The sequence below is a fragment of the Pinus tabuliformis genome, chromosome 6 (assembly GCF_031772625.1).
Source record: "Pinus tabuliformis cultivar Carrire ecotype Pingquan chromosome 6, CPIR1, whole genome shotgun sequence".
Taxonomy (NCBI): domain Eukaryota; kingdom Viridiplantae; phylum Streptophyta; class Pinopsida; order Pinales; family Pinaceae; genus Pinus; species Pinus tabuliformis.
In genome coordinates, this window is record NC_142292.1 from 1,666,349,641 (window position 1) to 1,666,363,258 (window position 13,618).

Consider the following 13,618-nt stretch of genomic DNA (forward strand, 5'->3'; position numbering starts at 1 on the left):
GCCAATCCCAAAACCAAACTAACAAAAAGATGTGAACTAATCCTCAAAAGCCTTTTTATCATTGAGGCCTCTATTTTCTTCATTTTCCTCTATTTTTCCTTCAATTTTCCTCTCATGAAAATTGAAGACCTTTCATCTCTCTTTTCTCCTAATTTCCTTTATTTTTATAAATAAATGCCATTTAATGCCTATTTTCCTTTGCCAATTCTTTTTCCAATGCCTTTTCTAATTTTTGTAGTCATAATAAACTGAAAAGAACACCCACTAGGATGTTTTGCCCAACATTAAGCTTGGAATACATGTCCCATGACCTTGGTCTTAGTTTTGCCTTTATTTACTTTATTACATGAAATTTTAAACTGGCGTTGTTACAAACCCCTCCCCCTTAGGGGAACACCACCCTTAGTGTTCTATGACACCTATGACCAACAAGACCGTGGAAAACCAAAACATACTACCCATGGATCTTTATAACTTAGCTTGATTCAATATCTATGATGAACAACCTGTTGAAAAGAAAAACCGACATGACAACCATACCGCTTATTGGAGATTTATAACAAACCTCATTACGGCATTTACAATAAAAACCATACATAAATATATATACATATACCAAAGCTCCTTTGCCTTAACCAAAAAATAATGAAGGATACATAGCCCACATTTGATCAACCATCTCCCATGTAGCTTCATCAGGCCCAAATTGCTTCCATTAGACTTATACTTGCTCGATTGGTCAGTTATGAAGCATGAGTTATTTCCACTACAATTTTCACTAAGGTTCCGACTGGAATTCTCCTTTTGGATCCACCTACAATACAGACAAGTCAACCACATGATCGACATCCTTCACATATATTTCAAGAAAAGAAACATGGAAAACATCATGGACTTTCATTGTCGGTGATAGTTCAAGTCTATAGGCCGCTGATCCAATCCTCTCAAGGATCTCAAAAGGACCGCAATACCGAGGTGCCAAATTGGAACATGATCCAATCCTCAAGGAGCTCCTCTTGGGCATGATGTGCAAGTGCACATGCTCCCGAACCTAAAACGCCTTAAATTCCATGTGCTGATCCACATAAATTTTTTGTCTATCTTGTGCTGCCTTTAAATTATTCCTGATAACATGCATTTCCTATTCCATTTATTCCAACTTGTACGATCCTATCAATACTTTATTCATTGGATCATTTCAGCTGATGGGAGTATTACAAATCCACCCATAAATTGCCTCAAACAGACTCATCCTCAATGACTTGTGATACCCATTGTTGTAAGAAAACTCGACCAATGGAAGATACTCTTCCCACTTCCTCTACTGGTGCATGAAATACATCCTCAACATGCCCTATAGAATCCTGTTAACCCTATCTATCTATCCATCTATATACAGATGATAAGTTGTACTTATGGCCAACTCTGTACCCAAACCTGCAAATAACTTCTTCCAAAACCTGGAAGTGAACTTGGTATCTTTTTCAGATACAATCTTCTTATGAAAACCATGCAATCTCACTATATCCCCGATGAAGATCTGTGCTACCACACTAATTGAATTAATAGACTTCAATGGAATATAGTGAGCTACCTTAGTCAACATGTCAACCATAACCATGATACAATCATGTTGTCTAGATTTCCTCGACAAACCTGTAATGAAGTCCATAGAAATGACCTCCCATTTCCACTCTGGAATCAGAATCGGTTGTAATAGACGACTTGGATGCTTACACTCTCATTTTACCTATTGACAATCCAAACAACTTGCGACGAACTCAGCTACCTCTTTCTTCAGATTCATCCAATACTAGAACTTCTTCATAACTGTTAGAGTCTTATGATATTCCCAATGACCTGAATATGGCTTAACATGAAATTACTTCAAGATAAGCTTCTTGATTTCATTGTTGTCTAGCACATAGATATTGTCACTAAATATCACCAAACCATCTACCGTGAGATGATAATCCACATCCTGATCACCTGTACCATGCTTTTGTAACCTTTGCCTAAGCTATTGGTACCTCTCATCCTATTTTCCTGCCTGCAAGATGCAATCCTGTAAATATGTCCCATATGAACTCATATCTGCTACGTGATTTACATGTACTCTTATGCTAAGAGAATCTACAAACTTGTTCTCATTACCCTTAATGCACCTGATCTTGAAGTCAAACTCACTAAGCGTATCCAACTGTATAGCTTTCCTGGCATTCATATTAGGTTGGCCAAATAAGTATCTCAACCCATTGTGATCACTCATCAACACAAACCTCTTGCCAAGAAGATAGGGCCTCCACATATTCAATGCATGAATGATTGCCGCCAACTCAATATCATGTGTTACATAATTTTTCTCATGCTCATTTAGTCTTCTTGACTCTTAACATACCACATATCCCTCTTGTATCAGGACTCCACCAAGTCCTCCCTTGCAAGCATCTATACACACCAAAAACTCTTTATCTGGATCTGCAATATTTAGAACTGAAGAATTTGTAAGCAACTGCTTCAACTACTCAAAACTGGCTACACATCCCTATGCCCATTCAAATTCTTTCCTTTCCTATGTAATGATGTAATAGGATAGGAAATCCGTGAGAAGTTCCTGGTGAACCTCCTGTAGTAACATGCTAACCCCATGAATGATATGACCTCATCACATTTCTAGGACATGCCTATTCCATGTTAGCTCTGATCTTTTCTGCATCCACTACTATTCCTTTCTTGGAAACAACATGTCCCAAGTAATGTACCTCTGTCTGAAAGAAACATCATTTACTAAGCTTAGCATACAACTGATGCTCTCCTATAAATCTCAACACTATTGCTAAGTGTTCAACATGATATTCCTCATTCTTAGAATATATCAATATGTCATCAATGAATACTATCACAAACTTGTCCAAATAAGGACACAACATGCTATCCATCAAACACATGAAAGTAGCTAGAGCATTATTCAAACCAAAAGGGACTACAACAAACTCATAATACCTATACCTAGTCTGGAAAGAAATCTTGTAAATGTCCTCTTCTTTGATGCATACTTGATGATATCCTGATCTCAAGTCAATCTTTGAGAACATTGTTGCTCCCTTCAACTGATCAAACAAGTCAACAATTCGTGGCAAAGGGTACATGTTATTTATCGTCACCTTGTTCAAATACCTGTAATCAATGCATAACCTGAGAGTAACATCCTTCTTCTTCACAAACAATACAGGTGCACCCCAAAGCAACACACTTGGACTAATGTATCCCTTGTCAAGCATTTCATTCAACTACAACTTCAATTCCACTAACTATGGAGTGCCCATCCTGTAAGTTGCCGTTGGTGCTAGTGTTGCTCCCAACATCAACTTGATAGAAAATTCCACTTCCCTATGAGTCAAAAACTTCGTAATCTCTACTGGGAATACATACTGAAACTACTGCAAAATCAGGTACCTCATCAAGAATTCTGCATCCTCAACACCCTTCCCTTTATTATTGGAAACATGCACTGAAAACAATACATGCCCTTTCCTAAAATTGCGCTTTTCCTACACAGATGTAACCATTCTCACTGATGTAGGCTTCTTCTTACCCTACAAGATTATCTTCTCTCCTTCATCATCCAAGCACTCAATAGATTTCTCATAAAAATCCACCTTAGTCATGTGAAGTTACAACCAATACATACCTAGAAGCATACCGTACGAACCCAAAGAAAGCACATTCAGATGCACTGATGTAGGCATACCATTCATCTCAAATGCACAAGCTCTTACCTGATTATGAACTCTTTTCTTAGTGCCTGTAGCCAACTTCACCAACCAAGACTTTGCATGCACTTTTTTTCTCAAACCACACTTATCCAATAGGATAGGATTAATATAAAATAATTAGATACAGGGTCAATCAAAATATAAACAACTCGATCACATAGCTTACTATTATGCAACCAACTCACAAAGTAGAAGAAAAGATAGATCAACAGCGTAAAAATGATCCTATCCGAGGGGGAACCTCCTTTACATTACATAAATGAACAATTCTTAGATGATACAAATGATAATACCTCCTTGTTATGTATAATAGGAGTCTAAGGGGTCATAATATAATAAGATCTTACGTAACAATAATAATTTAAGGGCACCAGAATAACAATAGTGGGCTTCTATGGGGCACAAAAATAACAACATGGGGGATACATGGGTGCAACAATAAAAATAGGGGGCCACACTAACAATAACAATAAGGGGAATACACTAATATTATAGGGACCTAACATGCCCCTCTACTTCAAAAAACTGTTGTCCTTAATGTTTGAGTAGTTTCAGATGCTTCTATATGAAATTCTCATCCTCCCATGTGGAATCTTCAACGGGTAAGTTCTTTCACTTAAGGAGATACTCTAAAATTAATCGATTTCGTAGCCATCAAGTTCTTATTTCCATGACTGATTCAGGATCAAATATGATTTTTCCTTCTTCGTCAAGTTCTGGCAACACTGTTTGAACTGGGAGCTTGTCACCAATACCCTTCTTTAACCATGAAACATGGAAAGTTGGGTGTACTCGGGAAGATACATGCAACTCCAATTTGTATGCCATAGTACCAATCTTTTGAAAAACCTTGTAAGGACCATATTACTTGGGTGATAATTTATTATCCTTCTTAGCTTGCTTGAGGGACATTTTTTTGTATGGTTGTAGCCGTAAAAATACACGGTCTCATACATCAAACTGTCTTTCACAGCAATGTTGGTATGCCTGTTGTTTCATTCGATTATGCACCAGAGTGAGGTTATCCTTTAAGAGTTGGAGGACTTGTTGTTAATGCTCGATGTGATCTTCCACTGCATGAAAATTAGAATTTTCTCTCAAACATGATGTGTTGGAGGGTGGATGATATCCATAAATCTCCATAAATGGGGTCATTTTTGCTGCAATATGGAAGGAAGTGTTACACCACCATTCAGTTATAAGTAACCTGTTGATAGTTCTGGACCAACCAACATGTCAGGGGATCTCCACGGTAAGAATTCCCAACTAGACCTCAGACCGTTTGGTGTAGGAGTCCACGCAGTGAGTCGTACGATATCACCTTGATCACGGTTGCGCACAGAGGAAAGTAAGATGTCCATGTTGGTAGAAAGGGTGTGGCATATGCGGCAAGTCAAGGAAGGTGCATGAGCGGTTCTAACACATGGAGGGTGAGGTGAGTTCGCCCCTTGGTCAACCATGATCAATCATTAGTTCCAATAGTAGAACGTTACAGTCACGGCCGCTTGCTCCTCCAAAGAGATATACTAGCTCTGCACAGTGGAGAAGCCAAGGCTTGTTACAATACTCTCCAAGCTTTCTCTAGGATACTCCTTGATGGGCCTCTAAATTAGACATAAATTAAGGCCTATGACCATAATTCAGCACATTAAACCTCTCTTTCTACACTAGATAATGTATTTTTAACTTTAATATATTCATTAGGAATGTTTATGAATAATTGCATATTTGTGCCTAATATTATTTCTTTTTGTGGAATATTATGAGAATATTGGGCAGATTATGAAGATTTGGAGGAGGAGATAATTTAGGGACTTGTTCCCTACTACAGGAGGATCAATAATAAATAATAAATCGACAAGATATTATGGAATTATGGCACAGATTGTGGAACTCCAATGATTGAGAAAATCTAGGAATGCATTCCTTGCCATTTAATGCAGATTCCTAGTCTTGGGGACCAGATCCACTAATCGAGAGATTTTGCTAGGGAAATATTTCTCCATTCATGGGGAATTATTCCTAATCATTTTGTATAAATACCAAGTCGAATATTCCTCTAGGGGAAGATTTTTTTCATTAGTGTCCTTGTGGAGAGAACTCGTATTTCTGCAGCTCCATTGTATTTTCTTGCAGGGATGTAATTCTATCGATGAAAATAATGAAGATTGGTGTCATGTTCAGCTTTTAGATCTTTTTCTCCTCCATAGGTCTTTGATTTTCCTTGGGCTTGGCCATCACAGGAACCTCAGAGCCCTTTTGTATCATTTTCTTTCCTTATTTTCACTGCTTGTTCACATGCGTCTCTAGTTTTTATTTCTTTCTATTTTTGCATTTAGAATTAATGATTTCTTGTTGTAGGATTGAGTTAAATGGTTGATGTAAGTTCTTTTACAGGATAACAAGTATTATTTCATCCTTGGAAAAGCTTTGGAAGTTCATAGTAATAATTGAGCTGCTTGGATTAATCTTCTTATTCCCAAATCTAGATTGCCGGACCTCCTTTTTAGCAAAGAACAATAAATTTCTGCTATTTTTTAGAGCATGCTAAAAAGCTTCAATCGAGTTGGTTCCACTTGAATCATATCAAAAAAACATTCTAGTTCATAAAAGAAAATACCCCACTGCATTTACACTTTATTAGGTTAGACATTTTTTTGATTTACTAGCTCACTAGTTCTCGAATTTCTAGATTTTTGACTAGTAACGTTTTTCTATTTTTTAGCATGGGTTAACAAAGGTATTTTTGAGTGATTCCACTTGTAATGGGGACCTAAGACATGATAGTTAATAAAAAAAATTGTCCCATCCAATTTGGATTTGATTTTCTTGGTCATTCAATGAATTATATTAAATATGTACATCTTGTAGTAAATCAATGTAACATCCTGTAGGAAAGCCTGTTTTGAGCCTAAATTGAGAAAAATCATCATTGAAGCTAGGATTATGCCTCTACTTGACCTCCATGCTATCAGGACCATTTTAACCCTCTTGCTCCACACTTAGGTCAACATTTTGCTAGTTTTAAATAGTAGGATTTGATTTCCATTTCTTCCATCTTTAGTCTTACATTAGATCTCATCAATGTTCTATATCATTCTATAAAGTTTTCCTCATGCATGAAGTAGACAACTAGCTCATGAAATTCTATTTCCTTTATATAATTGAAATTATTCTTGTTTTCATGATTTTTGGGTAAATGTCAATGTTTGATGCAGTGCAGGTGTTTCAGGAGTATAGAGAGATTTCATAGTAAACAACCTCATCCCAACTTCATCCACCCATGGTCCTCACTTTCTTTCACTAAACCCACCAATTTCATCTTTTCACAAGGAAATTTTTCCAAGCTTTTTGAGCAAATCCATCCATCTCCCAACTTTTGTTTTGAGTTCTAAAGTGGTCCTAGGCACTCCCTTGCCTCATTCCATCCACCAACCACCTTCGCTAATCTTTCCATCACCTTCAACACCCATCCTTTTTCTCTCGGTTGTATCTTGTAGGTTTTCAAGGGATCCTGTAGGTTTTCAGGAGATCCTGTAGGAAATCTTGTAGCATCTTGTAGGAAACCCTGTTTTGAGGCCAAATTGAGGAAAAAGCCTCTAGGAAGCTAGCAAAGGGTCTCTAATTATCTCCCAAGCTTTCTGACCATTCACCATCATCTCCAAGCCACCTTCCACATCACCAAAAGAGATTAGCTTTCACACTCTCACATGAAAAAAGACAAAAAGAAAAACATATTTATTTTATTCATTTACATGCACAACAATAGAAGGTTTGATGGTTTGAATCTGCATGCTTAGGATAGTAGGATTGCATACATGTTAACTTAGCATTCTTTTGAAGAAAAGCCTCTTAGCAGTTAGTTAAAAAATGGTGTGTTTTATCATTTGATTTCAGTGTCTTACCTTTTACTTTCTTTCTTGTAATAGGTTAAGGTTACATTTTGAACATTTAATTTTTTGCAATTAGTTTAAGGATTTGACTTCAGTACATGCACTCCATTACATAATGACAACAAAGGAAGGACACATTGTATGCTGCACATTGTTGAATCTCAGAATTACCCTCTCCTTGACAACTTTTCTCACCTCTTTCCCTTGCTTTTCCATAAGATTACAGATCCCAATCGATGATAAATGATAGGTTTTGTCTTAAGGAAGGCATTAAATGATTGACATGTTATATTTTTATGTTTTTTCTACTTGAATAAATTTTTGCAAATTAGCTACATAATGTAGCCTATTCCACAACTAACTGTGTATTCCATAGCTACTTCCATGGTCTGGCAGGTTCTAGGTGTCAAATGAAGAATCCGGCCACATAGGCATCTCTAGAATCGTCTCCACATGGATTCTATCCTATTCACTCAGCCCATATAGTCAAGAAAGCAAGATCAAGATCATAGTCAAAGGTGGAGTCAAACATATGATACCCGAAAGCAATAGGACTCTTCGTCTACTCTTTCATGGTTAATCAATAAATCTAATAGTTCTGTTGCAAGCATTAACTCGGATCAACCACATGTGTTAACGGTTTTGTTGCAAACATCTCGCTCGAATTTAAGTCACCTGTAGCTGATCAGATGTTTACACAGTTCTGTTGTAATACGTATGAGCCACCTGTAGCTAGTTTTCCTCAAAGACAGTTATGATTATTTCCTTTTAAATACTGGTTGTACAAAACCGAGAAGGGGTTTATAGAATTTTATGTATTAAGTTCAGACTTCCAGCTCTGTATTTTGGGACTTCATTCTTTTCTATAATATAAGTCGTGTGTTGACCAATGATCGTTTAAGAGAGCATTTTCAATTAGTTAGCAGCTCAACCCAGTCAATTGTAGAGGGCCCCTGCACTGAAGGAGATTTTCTTTCCATTCGTTTTCTGTTTAGTTTTAATTTCATTATTTTCTTTTAGTAGTATTTCTAACTTAGGTTGATTTATTTTAGTTTTGATCAATAGCATAATGTTAAAACTCAATTGTGCAGTCTTTTTCTTCCAACACATTTCATGAAAGGAAACAATTTTGTTTCTAAATAGAGTAAGGTTGAAGTAATGAGAATGCACTGTTGTCTAGCTTACTCACTGTTTTGTTATTTATTTTCTAGGACAGATTTGTCAATCCACTGCATTAATGAATGTTTTTGATCACCATTTCAAGTTGACACTCATCCTAAACTAAATGGCTAAACATTCACTTCACATGATGGTTGAAATCAGTGAGTTACCTTTTGCATGTTTCATTTAGTTCTCTAGATCATAAAGTACAGAAAGTTGCTTGTATCCCATCTCAAGAAGGTTATCTTTCAATTGAAGGTTAGAGTAACTAGAAGTACTTCAGTTGATTTCATTCTCTATGTTCATTTCAACATGCATTACAACTTCACCATTAATTTTAAGAATTAGATTCATGACTTAGGATCAATGACGAGATAGGATAGATGCTCTGTTTTTCCTTTCTTTAAATTATATTTTGACTAGTTTCAGCTCGTGGTTCACCTTTAGGAAGTTTAGATTCAGTTTCTCATAGTTTAGATTGTACAACATTAGGAATCAAAGAAAAAAAACCCCCAAAACAATATGATAATACAAAACAACGAAGTAAGAAGGGTTAACTAAGCACATATAGTGCACTACACTTCATCAGTTTACAAACCTCGGTTGATAATTTATGCAAGCAATTTAGGACACTAAATTGACTAAACATTTTGGCACCACAGCTGGAGAAGTGTAAATTAGGTAACCTTATCTCTTACATTAAAAAAAATGATATGCGTAGAGAAAGAGACTCTAGGGGTAGATTTATAGTTAGAGGTAGGAGTTCCATTCCTACAACACCACCTACTCCACCAAGACTAAGAAGAGATACACCTCCATCTCAAGCTCATACTCCTAGCCATAGAACTCCTGAAGTTCTAAGGTCAGAAATTCAATCAAGAGGATCTCCTACTTCATCTACTGAGGCAGTCCTAGAGGAGGAAAATCTTGGATCTCCAACAGAAGGAGTAGCCTTTTTCACCTCCACAGGGGAGCATATTTTAGTTGAAGAATTAAGAATACCTAGTGAGGAAGAAGAAGTAGAACATCTCTCCCACATACCATTAGTAGAGGAACCAGAGGAAGAGAAATTTACCTTGCAGGTTGAATCTTATACTGACTTTGAAGAAACTATAATGGTAGAAGAAGGAGAGGACAAAGAATTCACACTGTTTGAAGGAGGAATAGGTAGAGGAAATAATGGAGAAGGCAGAGGAAATAATGGAGGAGGTAGAGGAAATAGGGAAATTGATAATTCTTTTGGATTCCCTATAGTTGATGAAGAAACAATTGCCACAATGAAAAATATCTCACCTTCTGTCCTCCCAAATTTCCATGGGTTAAAAAGTGAAGATCCTGAAACATTTTTATTTTTATTTGAAGTCTTGTGTAGAACCTATGATTATTTAGAAGACTCTCAAAAACTTAAGTTGTTTCCTTCAACATTGAAAGGAGCTGCTTTGAAGTGGTTCATGGGGTTGGTCACTCAGTCCATTAGAACATCGAATGACATGAAGAAAGTGTTTTTAGAAAGGTATTTGGATTATTGCATGCCTACCAATCAAAAGGATGAAGTGTTCAAAATGATGCAAAGAGAGGATGCCAATTTAGAGGATTTAATTGAGAGATTCAACTGTAACTTGAAAATAGCAAAGATGGATAACTTAGATGAAGATACCTTAAAAGATCTTCTATTAAAAGTCATTATAGATGAGTGGATAGATATTATTAATGTGATGGGGAAGGGGGATATCTCTCAACTCCCATAAAGTGACATAGGAGAATTATGTGTTCATCTCTCAAGAGGAAAATCCAAAACTGGGAAAGGTCCAAAAGATCCTTCTCTTGTTAGAGTGAATAAATCTGCAACTGGATTAGTGAGTAGGGCAGAAATTGGGAATATGCTTGATGAATTCAAAATATATATTCTAGGGAGCCTTAGTGAGAAAATAGACACCCTTAAGTTACAAAACAAGCAGAAAACCGAGGCTGATGCTTTAGCTATTTTCTGTCCCAAATGCAGAAAAAAAACACGCTTTAAGAGAATGTCCTTTGGATGAAAAAATCATAGATATTTGTGTGATTTGTTTAGAAAACCATGAGACCAAGGGCTTTCCTTCAATTCCAGGTCTTAAGGATGTTTTTCAAGAAGAAAAAATTCCAAATTCAGCAGAAATGCTTTGCTTTGTCTCTAGAAGACCTTGGTAGGGGCCACAAAATCAGGGATTTAACAATCAAATGTATCTTCAGCCCCCACCAAATTGGAATTCTTGGTAGCAACCTTGGCCTCAACCTCAACCTCAATCTCAATCTCAATCTCAATCTCAACCTTGGGCTCAAGGAATACAAAATCATTATGGAAGATTTTCTCAATATTATTAATATCCTCCATCATATCAGAATTATCCTCCCTCACAAATTCCACAACAAAATCAGCAGCCACAACTTCAAAATGAAAATCCTCAACTCTTACTACCATTTCAGCAGAGACCAAATCAACTACCTTCCCAACCATTACCAAACCACAACAATAAAAATCCTCAGAATACTTACATGGTGGAAGGACAACAATTTCCAACTTACATGATCACTCCTCTAGATCTTAATGATGTTCAACTAAGATCCGGTAGGATATTTGAAAAGGAAAAGCCTTATGTAGTTATTCAGGAGTAATACCATTCTGAGGAAGATTCTCTACAGCCCAATAAAAGTTTTGAAATAACATCTCTCCAAAACAAAAATACTGAAAATGAAAAGAAGAAAGAACCAATGAACTCAACTCCTATCATTGAGCAACCAATATCTACTTCTGCACCTCCTTTTCCTGAAAGATTACAAGTTGATAGAGGGGTAGAAAAGTAGATTATGTTGCTTAATTATGATTTTCTAGATGAATTGAAAAATGTCTGTATCAAAATCCCTTTGTTACAATCCATTAAAGAGATTCCAATCCTAGCTAAAACAATAAAGGAGTTGAGCATAAAGAAACCAGGAAGAAAAGCAAAAGAAACAAAAAGAATTCACCTGGTAGGAAAAATAGCAGACATAATGATGGGAAAAATTGCCATACAAAAATATGTAGATCCAGGAAGTCCAATTGTGAAAACACATATCAATGGAGTTGAAATTCCGAATAAATTGATTGATTTAGGAGCATCAATAAACATTATGAGCAAACAAACCATGGAACAACTCAAGCTTCCTAATCTTCTTTACACACCTACATTACTGCAATTAGCAGATAGATCTGTAATCAAACTAGATGGTGTGTTAGAAGATATTTTAGTGTCCTTAGATTCTTGGGAATACCCTGTTGATTTTATGATCTTAACCCCCAAGAACAATCTAGGAGGACATCCACTTATATTAGGAAGACCTTGGCTGGCCACAGCTGATGCTTTCATTAGCTGTAGATATGGTGACATGTATATTTCTAATGGGAATTCAACTAAGAAATTCACTCCATATCCTCCAACAAGAACAATCACAGAAATAAATGACAAAGAATGGATTAATGATGAAAATGACATTCAGCCTCTCTTTACTATTTTAGACATTAGTGAAGATAGTCAAATCTTGAATACAATGGAAAATTTTGAATCATCTCCAGAATATGAACATGATCAATTCCAAGAAAAATCCAATATTGAATATTTGTCATCTAGGCAGATGTCTCTTTATTCTATGGAAGAATTTGGTAGCTCTACAATTGAAATCTTTCCAGGGAGAACATTGAACATAAACAATAACTTGGAGAAATTACAACGGGAAAAGCTAATCAAAACATTACAACAACATTCTATTGCATATGCATGGGAATATACTGACATGAAAGGAATTAGTCCTAAGACTTGTATACATCACATCTACATTGAGGAAAATTGTAAACCTATCAGACAACCTCAAAGAAATATGAATCCAAATCTTAGGGAAATTGTGAAAGAAGAGCTGCAAAAACTGCTGAATGTAAACTTCATTTACCCAATTTTAGATAACCAATGGGTTTTCCCTTTAGTGATTGTGCCTAAAAGGAATGGTAAATGGAGGGTATGCATTGATTATCGAGAATTGAATAAAGCTACCCTTAAAGATCATTTTCCTTTTCCCTTTATAGATCAAGTGTTAGATACATTAGCAGGTAAGAAGTATTTCTCATTCTTGGATGGTTTTATTGGTTATAATCAAATTCAGGTGGCACCTGAAGATCAAGATAAAACCACATTTATTTGTCCATGGGGAACCTATTCCTACCGAGTACTTCCTTTTGGATTATGTAATGCACCTGCAACATTCCAAAGAGTAGTACTAGGAATTTTTTCTGATCTAATACATGATTGTGTAGAGGTATATATGGATGACTTTATAGTCTATGGGAATACATTTGAAGAAGCTTTAGAAAATTTGGAAAAAGTTTTAAAAGATGTAAGGAATGAAAACCTTTCACTAAGCCATGAAAAATGTTTTATGATGTTTACAGAAGGAATTGTTTTAGGACATCACATTTCAGGAGATGGAATTAAAGTTGATAAATCTAAAGTTGAAGTCATCTCTAAATTATCAATTCCAAATTTTCAAAAGGATGTTAGAAGTTTTCTAGGATTTACAGTATACGATAGAAGATTTATAGAAAATTTCACTAAAATAACATCCCCACTCTTCAAATTACTCACCAAGGATTGTGAATTCAATTGGAATCCTAATTGCCAGTTAGCATTTGAGACTTTAAAAGCAAGAATTTCTGAAGCACCCATCTTGAGAGGTCCAAATTGGAAACTACATTTCACATTTCAACAGATGCTTCAGATACAG